Source organism: Stenella coeruleoalba, assembly GCF_951394435.1.
Source record: "Stenella coeruleoalba genome assembly, chromosome: 14".
Classification (NCBI taxonomy): domain Eukaryota; kingdom Metazoa; phylum Chordata; class Mammalia; order Artiodactyla; family Delphinidae; genus Stenella; species Stenella coeruleoalba.
This window is the reverse complement of record NC_137160.1, coordinates 57,217,762-57,230,433: the sequence shown is the minus strand read 5'-3', so window position 1 is coordinate 57,230,433 and position 12,672 is coordinate 57,217,762. Positions and strand designations below refer to the sequence as shown.

At 46.5% G+C, this 12,672-nt stretch overlaps 1 long non-coding RNA gene across 1 annotated transcript in view; it reads right to left on the bottom strand.

Annotated features, from left to right (window-relative positions):
• LOC307197341 overlaps nt 1-1,357 on the bottom strand; it is an 84,158-nt gene extending 82,801 nt beyond the window's left edge. Inside the window, exons 1-2 of the long non-coding RNA XR_013831391.1 lie at nt 972-1,357; nt 593-875 (exon numbers count right to left, since the gene is read on the bottom strand). This is a non-coding gene — a long non-coding RNA (uncharacterized lncRNA). The remainder of the gene's footprint in view (nt 1-592; nt 876-971) is intronic.
• Nucleotides 1,358-12,672: the final 11,315 nt, after the last annotated feature.

The following is a 12,672-nucleotide window of genomic DNA, read 5'->3' as shown; positions in this document are numbered from 1 at the left end:
AATAGCTGTTTGGAACAGCATCTCGAGTTATACATCCTACTGCCACTCTTTTTCTCTGGTATTGCCGATTCTGTAATGCTCATTGAAAACTCGTTTATACTCAAAAGAATAAATCAAAGCAGCTGAAAAAGGAGCTCAGTCATGAGGATTCAATCAACGTAATTATCATTCTCCACGAAGCTGTTCTGGAGGCCTGAGGACCGTCAGGTGGGATTTGAAGCCTTTGCTGCCTGTGACATCTGTGCTAGTTTCACCAACAGCTCCCTCCAGAATTTGGGGTAAACAAGGGATTCCAAAAGTTACCGAAATGGGGCGCAGGGCTGCCTCATCACCTTTATTCCAACCATTTAGACAACATGACCCATCAATTGAACAGCCAAAGTTATTATACACTGAAAAGTCAAAGCTAGCATAGTTTCATTTTAGTGCAGTGCCACATAAAACTACTTTGTTGTAACACATCCTCTCTGATTGACGCATCCTCACCTATACCCTTGGAAAAAGCAGAGGATTTCCCCCTCAGCCTGGCTGACATGCTGGGAACCCCATTTCTGCATTCTTGTCCCCCACCTCACCTTTCATCCCCACTCACCATCAGTAGCCACTCAGGAACTTCTGACTGGAGCCTCGTTGCTTCTCGGCAACTTCTTCTTCTGATAGCTTCTTCAAGCAGCTCTGTTTTTCCAGAGACACTGGATTTGTGGGAAAGCCTGGCCTGCACTGCCGTGTGCAACATGCAGGCTTGTGCAGGGTCCCTGCTGAGAGTGGTGGCAGATGCGTGTAGGCAGCAGTGACACGGCGTCCAGAAACAGGTCCTGCAGCTTATGCATATGTGAGTGATGGGGGCCGCAGAACGTGCCTCTAGGTTCCAATACCTACAATTCCATCAAAAAGACCAGTGTTTTAACAAAATAGACAGGAAAAGGTACAACAGAAAGTTTTTACGAAAAAACGCCTCCCTCCTAACTCACCTGAAGTTTCTACCGGCAGCTGGTCAATGATGGCTTCTTAAAAAGCTTAAGTAGCTTAAGAAAATATACTATCCTGGAAAGCTAATGTGAGTAGCAACTTATTACATGTAGTTATTCCAGAGTTCAAGAGAAAGGTAGAACGGATAAGATACATCTTGACTGTAGTCAAGTAGTCAGTATCAGTAGGTATTTTAAAATGCTCGCAGGGAACTGACAAGGTACCGGCGACGAAGATAGAGGTGATCCACCTGACAAGCTTATCAAAGGCCATTTGCCTTATCAAGGTCCTTTTAACTGTCGCTGCAGAAAGCTCGCTCCTCCTCCGAGCTGCACGGAGCCTAAAAACGAGATGTTTGCCGGAGTTATTTTCCAGGAACTTGGATCAGCGGCGCCTAGCTGGAGCTGAGCTGGTTAAGACCGGATAGGACCACCCACCCTCCAACTGGGCATGCGCGAGTGCCCTATGACATTTGACCTCAGAGGACGGAAGACGGTTTCTGAATGGGCAAGAGGCCTGTGGCTGAGCTGCGCGTGCTCAGAACGAGGATGGCGCAGCTGTTTCCTATCGTCTTTTCCCGGTCCGCACGAGCTCTGCGCCTGTGACGCCAGCTCATCCAGTAAATGCCCGCCGGAGGCCCCGGCTTCTGGTAGGCGGATTTCAGACTTGCTTCTCCCCTGGCCGCACTCGGCTGGCTTGTGCGTCAAGCCCTCTCTGCTGCAAACCTCGGAGGTTGAGTGTTTGGCTCGCTGGGCGTCGGGGCAAAAAGAACCTGGTTTGCGTGGCAGAGTGACAGCGGGTCCGGACTTCAAACAAACTCAGTATCTATCAGAATCTGTTTAGCCAAGTCCTCGGAGACCGAGGGAAGTGTTTGAAAATGGCTAAATATTACAAGTCTTTTTTTTTTTTTTTTTTTTTTGCGGTACGCGGGCCTCTCAGTGCTGTGGCCTCTCCCGCTGTGGAGCACAGGCTCCGGACGCGCAGGCTCAGCGGCCATGGCTCACGGGCCTGGCCGCTCCGCGGCATGTGGGATCTTCCCGGACCAGGGCACGAAGGAAGGAAGCCCTACAAGTCATTTTTAACGAAGACAAGTTTTGTATACACCTAGGTACCTGCAGAAAAAACTTGCAGCCTAGTTACTTTAAAACCAACCTACCAGCTTTTTTTTTTTTTTTTTTTTAATGAAGGAAGAAGTACTGTCACTCGCTTTTTCTTTAGGCTAAAGCATTTTATGAAAGATGTAGTGGAATGAGTAAGAATTCAGGCTCGAAAGTCAGCCTATCAGGGTTCAAGCCCTAGTTCTGCAGTTGCTTATAATTTAGTTTGTAAGTTAAAGTTACAGGTGGTTGGGCTTCCCTGGTAGTGTAGTGGTTGAGAGTCCGCCTGCCGATGCAGGGGACACGGGTTCGTGCCCTGGTCCGGGAAGATCCCACATGCCGCGGAGCGGCTGGGCCCGTGAGCCATGGCCGCTGAGCCTGTGCGTCCGGAGCCTGTGCTCCGCAACGGGAGAGACCACAACAGTGAGAGGCCCGCGTACCGCAAAAAAAAAAAAAAAAAAAGGTACAGGTGGTTCCTACAATGAGGGTGGTTTGAGTATGAGTCTGTGTGTGCCTAGAATTACGCTTGTAGTACTCGTCACCTTTAAAATCACTTCTCTGAATCTGAGTGAGGGTTCTTGCTAAGACAACAGGAGAAAGGAATTTTCCTTATTCTGGAGGAAGGGAAAATGAAGCAGCAGCAACTGCTAACTGTTAGCTGTCCTGAGTGGGAAAGGCTTCAGTAAACAAATGCTTGTCATGAGCTGTATTTTTTGCTTCAGTGACAACGAATCTTAGATTTTCTGGGATCATTTTAGTTAACATTCTTTTCCTCTATTGCTACAAGCTCTGGAATATCTCAAATTCTTAAGTTAGGGCGTCTAAACTGTATCTTCTAGATGGTCTTTTCGTGCAAGGGAAATACAAATTCCTTTAAATCCTGTTCTGATTCTATGTTAAGACCATGACCATCTTAGCTCACTTCCTATTTGCACCTACCTGGTCCCTGGCCACCTCCTTCTGGGTCACACAGTTCAGCTCATACTGGTGAGACAGCTGTGCTCATGGATTACTTCTCAATTCTTTGGAAGGTAATCTATGTCTTGCCCTGAGGCTGCAGAGAATGCTGAACCTTTGTCAAGAAATTTACAGGACTAAAGCTAACCTCTGAGAACATTCACAAGGGCAAAGGCGTTATTTCAAATGAGACTACAATGTGTTCTTAAGGAATATATACTGGTCTTTATTCAAGACCCGGCTCAAATGTCACTTACTTTTTTAGCTTTTTTCAATTTCCTCAGTCGTGTTATGTTCTCTTATCTGAACAGGACTCCACCAGCACTTTCGTTATGGCATCTGTCCTGTTGTAACTTATCTTCCTACAAGTCTAACCCCCTTTTCTCCACACTCCTTATTCCCTGCAGTTAATGCGTCCTCCAGCATAAGGACTTCTCTTAATGGTCTCAGCAGCTCATGCAGTACGTGGCCTAGAGCAGGTGTGCCCTGAAGGCTTGTAAAATAGAGACCCCATAAGGTGTCAACCTCAGTGCTCAGAGGGAACACGAGTCCTAGGCCTTTGCAATCAGGGCCCACGTGCAGGTCTTTCCATGAGAGCAGAAGTGAAGGCTGTTGCTTCCAGGTTAACACCTAGAATGTATGAGGTCACAGCACCTTGGCAAGCACTGCACCCAGGGGCTCCACCCTCGGTTTCTGAGCAATGATAAGGAGTGAAACTCTCTGCCCCTCGCCTGGGAGGTGATTGAACAATAAGTCTTTGTGGTTTAAGCCACTGAGATTTGAGGGGTTTTGTTACCACAGCCTACGCTGCCTATCCTGAAATACATCGTGGATGTCACATTTTCATTTCGTTAGATCAGACGTCAGATGGGAAGCATCGTGGCGTCATAGGAAAAGCACTGGATCAGGAGTCAGATCTGTGCGTGCCTGCATATGCACTTGTATTTTAATCATTGACAAAACTCGGGGAGTTCTGCTCCCTCGGGGGTGAAGCTAGGGAATTGAGCTAAAATGATTCAAAGTCCACATGCCACGATTCCATGGATTCGAAGAAACGAAAACTACTTTTTGGGTCAGATGCTCAAATTTCAGAGATTACTCTTGCATGGGTATAGGTCAGAAAAGGTCACTGGTCACTACAAAGCCAGAGAGGAATCTCGTGTATGTTATAGCCAAGTGTGTGATAGCCCCTTAGCAAGAACACTTCTGTCCACGATCCACTTGCAGAAGAAAACGGTTTCTAGTCAATTCTCTCTGCCTGTCTGAACAATCTGGTGGTTGAAGACAGGTTATGTCTGCCACATCCAACCTCCTAAGCGAATATGGCATTGGAGAAACAGAGCATCTAAGGGGTTCCTGCGGTTGGCCTGCATAGTGCAAACCATCACAAGGGACCTACCAGCTGTCGAAGAATGAGGTTGCGGGTTTAACTTGCTGAGCAGGTCTCATTTGGCCGCCTGGCATTCAGACTGGTAGCTTTGAAGTGATGCAGGCAAACCTGTGAGCTCGCAGCTGATGGAGGCCCATTAAATGCAATCAACCTCTGCCACATTTTCTGGGTATTTCAATGTGATTACACTGGGGGTAGCCGAGATTAGGACCCCTCCTTCACTAGGGATGTGCTCACAATAGGGTTTCTCCAAGTAAAGGGGCCAGGAACTCTCTAATGACCCTGTGCTCATGGGAGTGAAGCTCACCACCCGGGAAGGATGCCCAGGTTCCCAGCTGCTGCAGTGGACCTTGGCTCGTTCTTTAGAGACAGCAGTGCAAAAGCAGCAGAAATCCTCTCCTTGCCTCATGTAGAAATGGCCCGTTGTCATACTGAGAATGGGGGATCATCACTGCTAATCCTGTAGCTGATTCCCGGGGCTCCTAGCCTGGGCTGCTCACCTGACTCATCTAAGGACCCAACTTCAGGGCTGGATGGAGTCAGCCTGGGTGGGGCCTGGGCCTCTGATTTGCTCGACAGTAAACTAGAACAACTCCTTTGGTTTCCCTGCTCCAAGTTAGCGTGAGTGTTGGCTATAAATAAGACGGGGGCTGTCAGCACTGAAGCTCTGCTGTTTTTAAAGGCGGCACCTTGGGGAGCAGTTTTTACACTCTAAGCCTCAGGGCACAGGCTTCGGCAGAGACAGCTGCTGCTCTGAGCACGGGGCAGCAGTCCCCGGGAGGCCCAGGAGCTCGGGTCCCAGGGCCTTGAAGTCCTCCCGGGCGCCGAGGAACGCAGCCATGGGCCCCCCGAACAGCCCACATCCTCTGTCTGACATCTTCAACAAGCTCTGGGGAACGTGTGAGATGACCAGGTCATCATTTGGTTGCATAAGAATTTGGTTTTCAATATGTTACTCCCTTGCAATTTCAAAAAGGCTTTCCATGTAATTCCATTACTTGGAGGAAATCCCTTCGATAGTAGGGTTTGCATCTGGGCCTCTTAATCACCAGTCCATGTTGAGGCCTAGAGGAAAAATAGAGCTATCTGCCAAAGGTCTGGAATCAGTCCCCAAACCCTGGCCACCTCCACCCTGGGCACAGTCTCATCACTCAGCACTTTCCCAGGGAGGCTGAAGCTGGCTCTCATCCCCAGCTGAAATGCATTGATATCAGGTTAACATCAGCATCAGGTATGTGCAATGGGCATGTGCGTGGGCCCATTGAGCCCTTATTCAATTAATCTTCACAACAGGGAGATTGTGTTTTTCCACTGTCCAAATGATGAGTCCAAAGTACCAAGCAGAGCTCTAACTTACCTCTGAGGGGTGCTTTCATGCCACCCAACAGCTGCTTCCTGGGGCATCAGTAACACAAACCTACCCTGCATTCACCGAGAGGCAAAAAACTGCTTCCCGCTCTGCAGGGCAAGCGGTTATTTAGGGAGAACAAATCCGCCATTCCCGCTTCACCTGGTGAGCCGTAAACCCAAGCATGGCTTAACGTGTTCACTCAAAAATAGTAAGCGGTACTGGGAGGGTAGAGCTGGAGTCACTGCATCTAGCTAGCAAGAGACCTGCTACTTAGCTAAGCCGTGCGGAGGCCCGTGAGCAGCAGCCTTCACAGAGAGTTGCCCAAACCTGGAACTCTTCTGGCTTTTGCTTTCTCTGTGGGTGGAGGCTCTGTGGGACAGCAGAACCCAGAGTGGTTTCCGCCAGAAGAAGGTGGGGGGGTAGATCACTGAGACCCACGTCAGCAGCATCTCCAATAACACTTCTGCAGAACACCGGGCAAACTTCTCCCTGGAAGGGTATGTTTTCATTTTCCTCCAGAGTGAAAATTACATACGGGCATGACCACCGAACAATACTGAAGCAGAGTTGTTTCAGATCATTCTTTAAGGATCAGATCGTAGGTGAACCAAGATTGATGTGACACAAATGGCCGTTCAACATCAGGGTGTCAGCTTCCCTCCCCGCGGCCCTGCCCAGCGTCCACTGTCCTTCCCCAGATGCCCTCACATACACCACTCAGCTGGGAAAGCGGTCCAACACATTATGTCATATTAAGAAGTTTTCCCTGTGAAAGTCCTTCTACTTTAGTTTTGCTCTGCCCCACACCCAAAGAACCCAGGTGAAAGACACATACAAAGGGAGAAGCATTAGGTATCTGAAGGCCACCAGGTTGTCCCTCCTTCCTGGGAGACAGAAAACAGAGGTTCAATAAGCACCAGGGACCCAGAAAGGAGTGTGCATCCTTAAAAAGATGCATGAAAACACCCAGTCATAATATTGTGGACAACGTTCCCAAGATCAACAAGCCCTCCTGCCAGCCCCACCAAGCTCCCTCAGCAGGATGGGAGCTGAACTGTCTTTGATGGACGGACACACGGCACGCCACTACAAACACGGCACCATCCCCAAACGATGCCAGCTGCCACTTGCCTGTTATTGAAAGGATACACAAGTCATTAAAGGCCTGGAGAGAGACCAGAGACCAGCATTTTCTAATCAGAACTAATCCCTCCAGGCATAGAGCATTTGATACATCAAAGGCTTAATATTTGATACATCAAAGGCCTTCCTAGTAATTCTTTTGAGGAATCCAAAAAAAACTATGCTAATAAGTGTTTGAGCTCTGTAGTTTTAAATCGGAACTTTTTTCCTGGCTTGCGATAAACTTTTTATTACTTCATTTGCTTGAGGAAAGGTCTCCACATGTGCTGTGATTTCAGATGACCGAAGACCAGTTGTTCCCAGACACCTTCCCTGCCAGCTTATCACCCCTGCATGAGTGAATCTCTTAGGTTAAGGATTTGAGGGCCTCATTAAAATGCATGTTACCCCAGAGACATAATGGATAGAACACAATGACTCATTATTAGGATAAACTCATTTGTCCAATGAGTTCATCTCTCTCTTAGGTGGCGCTGAAGGATTGGGACCCACAGTAGATACCCTTTGATGGGGCTTGATTAGACCGTAGAGGTTCATTGCTTGGGTATTGGTCCCTGGGATAAGGGGAAAACAGCCAAAGAGAAAGGAATAAAAGGCTGCACGAGGGATAGGATCACTGGAAGCAGGTGGCTGTACCATTCACATAATTCCTGATTTGAAGGCTCAAGAACAGGGCTTTTGAAGGAGACCTACATTCCTCCACCCTAACTGCTGGTAACTACTGTTGCATTTCTAATTCCTCTGGGCCCCCCGTTAGCATCTTCTGTAAATTTGGTTACAACACTGATTCAATAGTATCACTTCTCTTGTTCATGTGACTGTCCCTCCGATCCTGTGCTGCCCATGACAGTAAGGACCCCACAAGCACCTAGTCCAATGCCTGGCCCTCCGGAGGCACTCAAAACCTTTATGAGTGAGTAAATAAGTATCCAGTTAATTTCATAAACCCACACAGGATTGAGATGATTTTGATCTTCCATTTCATCTTGAAGGAAGTGGCTTCTTTTCCTTTGACAGCAGGGGCTTCTCAGCCAGGCTTCCACCTGAGTGTACCATGCATTTATTCAATTGTACCTCCCAGGAGGGCAAACAGCAAAGATATGCCCCTCCCTCCATGGCGTGCAGCCCTGGCACATGGCATGGCCAGGTGAGGGCTATATGGTTTCAGCCCACGCACTTCCCCACTGGGCATTTGGGGCCATGCAATCTGTTTCTCAGCTCGTCTGTTGCCTTGGTTCTTGAAGAGGCCTCTAACCGTGTACCTGACCACATTATGTTTCTCATGAACCCCTGAAGAGTTTTACCTATACCCTGTAAAATATGTACTTTAAAGACTCTGAAATAAGAAACTCTACATATGAATCCATGGAAAGAAAAGTATGAGTGTAAAAGAACACCACGGAGCTCCCAAGTTCAAGTACTCACACCCACAAACACGTACCCGTCAGCACAGATGAGATGGGCATGAATTCAAATCTGCACAAGTTTTGATGAAGATGCTTAGGGTCATGAGCAGAGTGAATCCAGCAAAGCTCACTCTACTGTCTGAACGTCAGGAGGTTGATGACCGGTCTTTACTCCAGAGCCACCTCCTCTCCTACTGGTTTTCTATCAAAGTAGAGACAGATCAGCAGGCATTCCATTCTAAGTTTCCCGAGACGGAAAAGCTTGGTACTTGAGGTTCAGTCATCCCATGCTCCCTTGATCCTGGAGCACCCAAGAGTCTCTGGGAACCCCGCCTCACTCTGAATGGGAACGAAAGTGTAACACCAGGTCTGAGGTGTCCACAGAGGCCCACTGGTCTCCCGGAGAGGGGCCCTGGCCCCTGACTCCAGCGAAGAGGCAAGGTTTCTAAGCTTGATGCTCTTTTTTTCCTATTCCAGAATTCTCTCCTGCACTTGGCGATGGTATTTGATCCACTATTGTTTCGGTGTATCGGGTTCCACCTACATTGTTTTCCCTGATGCTTTGTCGTGGCGAAGAGCTGCCCACCAAATTCATTTTCTGGATGGTAGGAAACTGTTCTTTATCAAACATATACCCCTTCTTACCCTTGAGTGTATCACATGCCTTCTTCTGCACCAGCTAATGCTGTCTACTCTAAATCCCAGTCACAATTTTAAAAAAAAAGAATAAAAAAAAAAGCCAATACGTTTACCATGTATCTGTTCTCAGCCCTTTGCAAGCTTTAATCATAGCCCTCCTTCCACCTGAAAGCCCTTCCCACTGCTCCCTCAAGTGACATAAAGCTAAAAATTTGATTTAAAGTTCACTCTGTGGAAAGCAAGGACAGGTGGGAAACACTTCTTGTTTATCTTCCATAATAAGGTCTGCCAAGGTTTGGGGCACCAGTACTGAGTCAACACGTGGCCTCCGGCTTACATATACTGAATAGTTTCACTCTAAACTATCAGAATTATCCCACAGCCCATGCAGAAAGTCCAGGGATCTGAAGGTGGCTGGATTAAAATTAGCCAAGAGTCCTTAAAAATGGAATAGTTCTGCAGTGACGATTATCACTGACACACTGAACAGCCTATTTTCAAATAGAAACTTCAAGAATTTCATGGTCACTATTTTTTCTTGGCATTTTGTCTCAAAATGAATATTGCTAACATCCCTAAGCTTATGTTTTAGTAACACACCCAGTGAACTGCATTCACATAATTGCTCCGAGACGACTAAAGAAAAGCTGCGAGATTGATTACTCAGTGGTCATTCACATTGTTCATGTTCGTCAGATTCATCGATCACCATCCTGCCTCTTCTTGACACCAGTAAAATGGAGGCTTGAGTCACATTAAGAAAGAAAAATCTGCTTTGGCCTAGTTGCCTAGTTGGAGAATGCCATTGACATTGACAATTGATGCAGGTATTGTAAGCAAAATACGAAGAAATCCGCACTGGGGCAGCTCTTCATAAACTAGATTAATGGCCAAGGGAACACAGTGTTCCGCTGAGCACCCTCCACTCAGTCCCTAATGCATTTGGTCTAATTAACTATTTTCTGTAAGCTGAAATTTCCCTCCATATATTCCGTTGACAGCTTGGTACTGAATAGACAGGTGTAAAGAAAGCAATTTAGAGCCAAGGATTTAATGGTGCTGGTATCTGATTTTTCTTACTTTTTATACTGTACTACATTTGTGCCCATGGTCATACACATCCAGCTCCCTGATAGATATTCCTTTTTTTTTTTTAAAGAAGATGTTGGGGGTAGGAGTTTTATTAATTAATTCATTTATTTTTGCTGTGTTGGGTCTTTGTTTCTGTGCGAGGGCTTTCTCTAGTTGTGGCAAGCGGGGGCCGCTCTTCATCGCGGTGTGCGGGCCTCTCACTATCGCGGCCTCTCTTGTTGCGGAGCACAGGCTCCAGACACGCAGGCTCAGTGGTTGTGGCTCACGGGCCTAGTTGCTCTGCGGCATGTGGGATCCTCCCAGACCAGGGCTCGAACCCGTGTCCCCTGCATTAGCAGGCAGATTCTCAACCACTGCGCCACCCGGGAAGCCCCCTGATAGATATTCTGATTGTGAGAATTCCTGTTAAGTGTGAGTTCCAGATGCCTGCCAAGAAAGAAGGGAAGCTGAGGGTTATGGCTGAATGTATTTCCTTTAATGACTTATTAAAACAGTTGAAGTTGGGAAAACATACTTGCGACGACATTTGTGTACAGCTAAAAGAATTCTCACTTTTGAACATCACACATCAGTCTCGAGCTGAGGGATAATGGGGACCAGAGTCATCTGCTTTGGGATCAGTGCTTGCAGCGGCTTGGGGTCAGACTGCACACAACTCCCTGAAGTTCTTAATCTTACCCAGAATCTACAAAGTCACACAAGGAGAAAAAGGAAAGAAAAACTTAACATTGCTTCAATCATAGAGTATCTTATGTGACCAAGACAAATGGTATTGTTTTCTAGAGGAGAAGATGAAAGTAAAGGTGGACGGGTATCCATCTACACGGAGAAGTAATTGATACAAAATCTGGGACTAGCCAATGGCAAGGAAGGCTTTAAAATCCATGATGGGAAGGCAGAACTCCGAACAGCCACAGCCACATGGTGAGGTTCTTGAGGCTAGGAACCGCTTTCTATAAGAAACGAAGAGGAAAAACAAAGACATGGCTAGCACTGCATCAGCTCAGGGATTGGAAGGTAGGGAAACAGAGGGGCAACCCTCCTCTATGTTCATCTGGAATGTTTTGATAGCACTCATCGGGGGTCCTGAATTTAAAATACATTTTAAAAAATTTTTTTATTAATTTTTAAATTGAAGTAATAGTTGATTTACAACATTGTGTTAATTTCTACTCTACAGCAAAGTGACTCAGTTATACATATATTAACATTCTTTTTTATATTCTTTTCCATTATGATTTATCTTGGGATGTTGAACGTAGTTCCCTATGCTCTATACAGTAGGACCTTGGTGTTTATCCAACCTACACGTAATAGTTTGCATCTACTAACCCCAAACTCCCAGTCCTTAAATGGGAAGCTGATCAGCGGCCCTCCCGGGTACACTCTTTGTGCTTCCAGAACCACAGGGCGGTTTTCACCAACAGGAACACATGGGGGAGAGGCCACTGCTTGCTGCCCGGATCTCCCGGGCATTGATCTTTGGCCTCTACCTCTCACCCGCTAAGCAACGACTGCCATTCAACCGTGAGAAGGCAGCCTCCTTGCGACAGCACTTAGATTCCATGTGCTGATTTTAATGCCTGCATGAGCCCGTTTAAACCAGCTTGTTCCAAATTTGCCCACAACGTGTACACATCTTTTTCAGAGAAAAATCACCTACATTTAACACAGGCAGCCAGGCACACAGACAGACAGATGGCTGTCTGAAATTTAGAAATGGAGCTGCCTGGCCTCAAATATTACACCATTCCCCAATCTCCTGACTTTTTCAGCTCAAACTCCGTTATTTGGGTCAAAACAGCATCTCTTACAGGCGTAAGTTAAAATGCAAATGTTACCTGGGAGAGAAAACACTAAATTATTCAAGTTTATTAATGCATCAGCAAGGATTCGTTTTTCTGATTCGAAAAGTATCTCCTTCAAATGCATTATCCTGAAGGACTGGAATATACCCTTTTGATTGGTTGTTTGGAGTGGGACAGAGGGAGAGAAAATACCTAGCACCCACGATTTTAGCCAGAGAAGGAGGAATGGTACATCAGCTGAGCATGTTCTGAACGTCAGGTGCTTTGATGTATTTTAATCTTTACAACAACTTTATGAGGGAGGTTTTAGCATCCTCAGCTTACAAATAAGGAAACTAAAGTTCAGACATTCTAAATGACTCTAAGTAGGAGCAGAGCCAAGAGGTGAGACCTAGTTTCTTTAGACTCTAAAGTCAGTGCTCCAGCAAAGGTCCAAGGGATGGGAGGGCACCAATGAGTACATGAGTCCATAACAGCCTTGAGGCAATTTAACTGCAAACTCTTAGGCAGTTTGGGCTACAGTAGGTCTGTGTAGAGAGAGACCTCTTATCAAGATACTGCTATAAAATGTCATATGACTTCCTAGGGTGGTGGAAATGTTACCTGTCTTGATTTGAATGTCGGTTATACATTTGTCCCAATTCATCTGTCGGTTATACAATTCATCTAACTGTACACTTAGCATCTGTGTTTGACAGCATACAATTATAATATCAAAATAAGTCCTAAGCTTTACTAAAATTGAACACTTCCAGGGCCAACTTCAGGAGCCTGTGCTAGCACTTATATTCCCTGTTGGTCAAAGAAGAGAAAAACAATT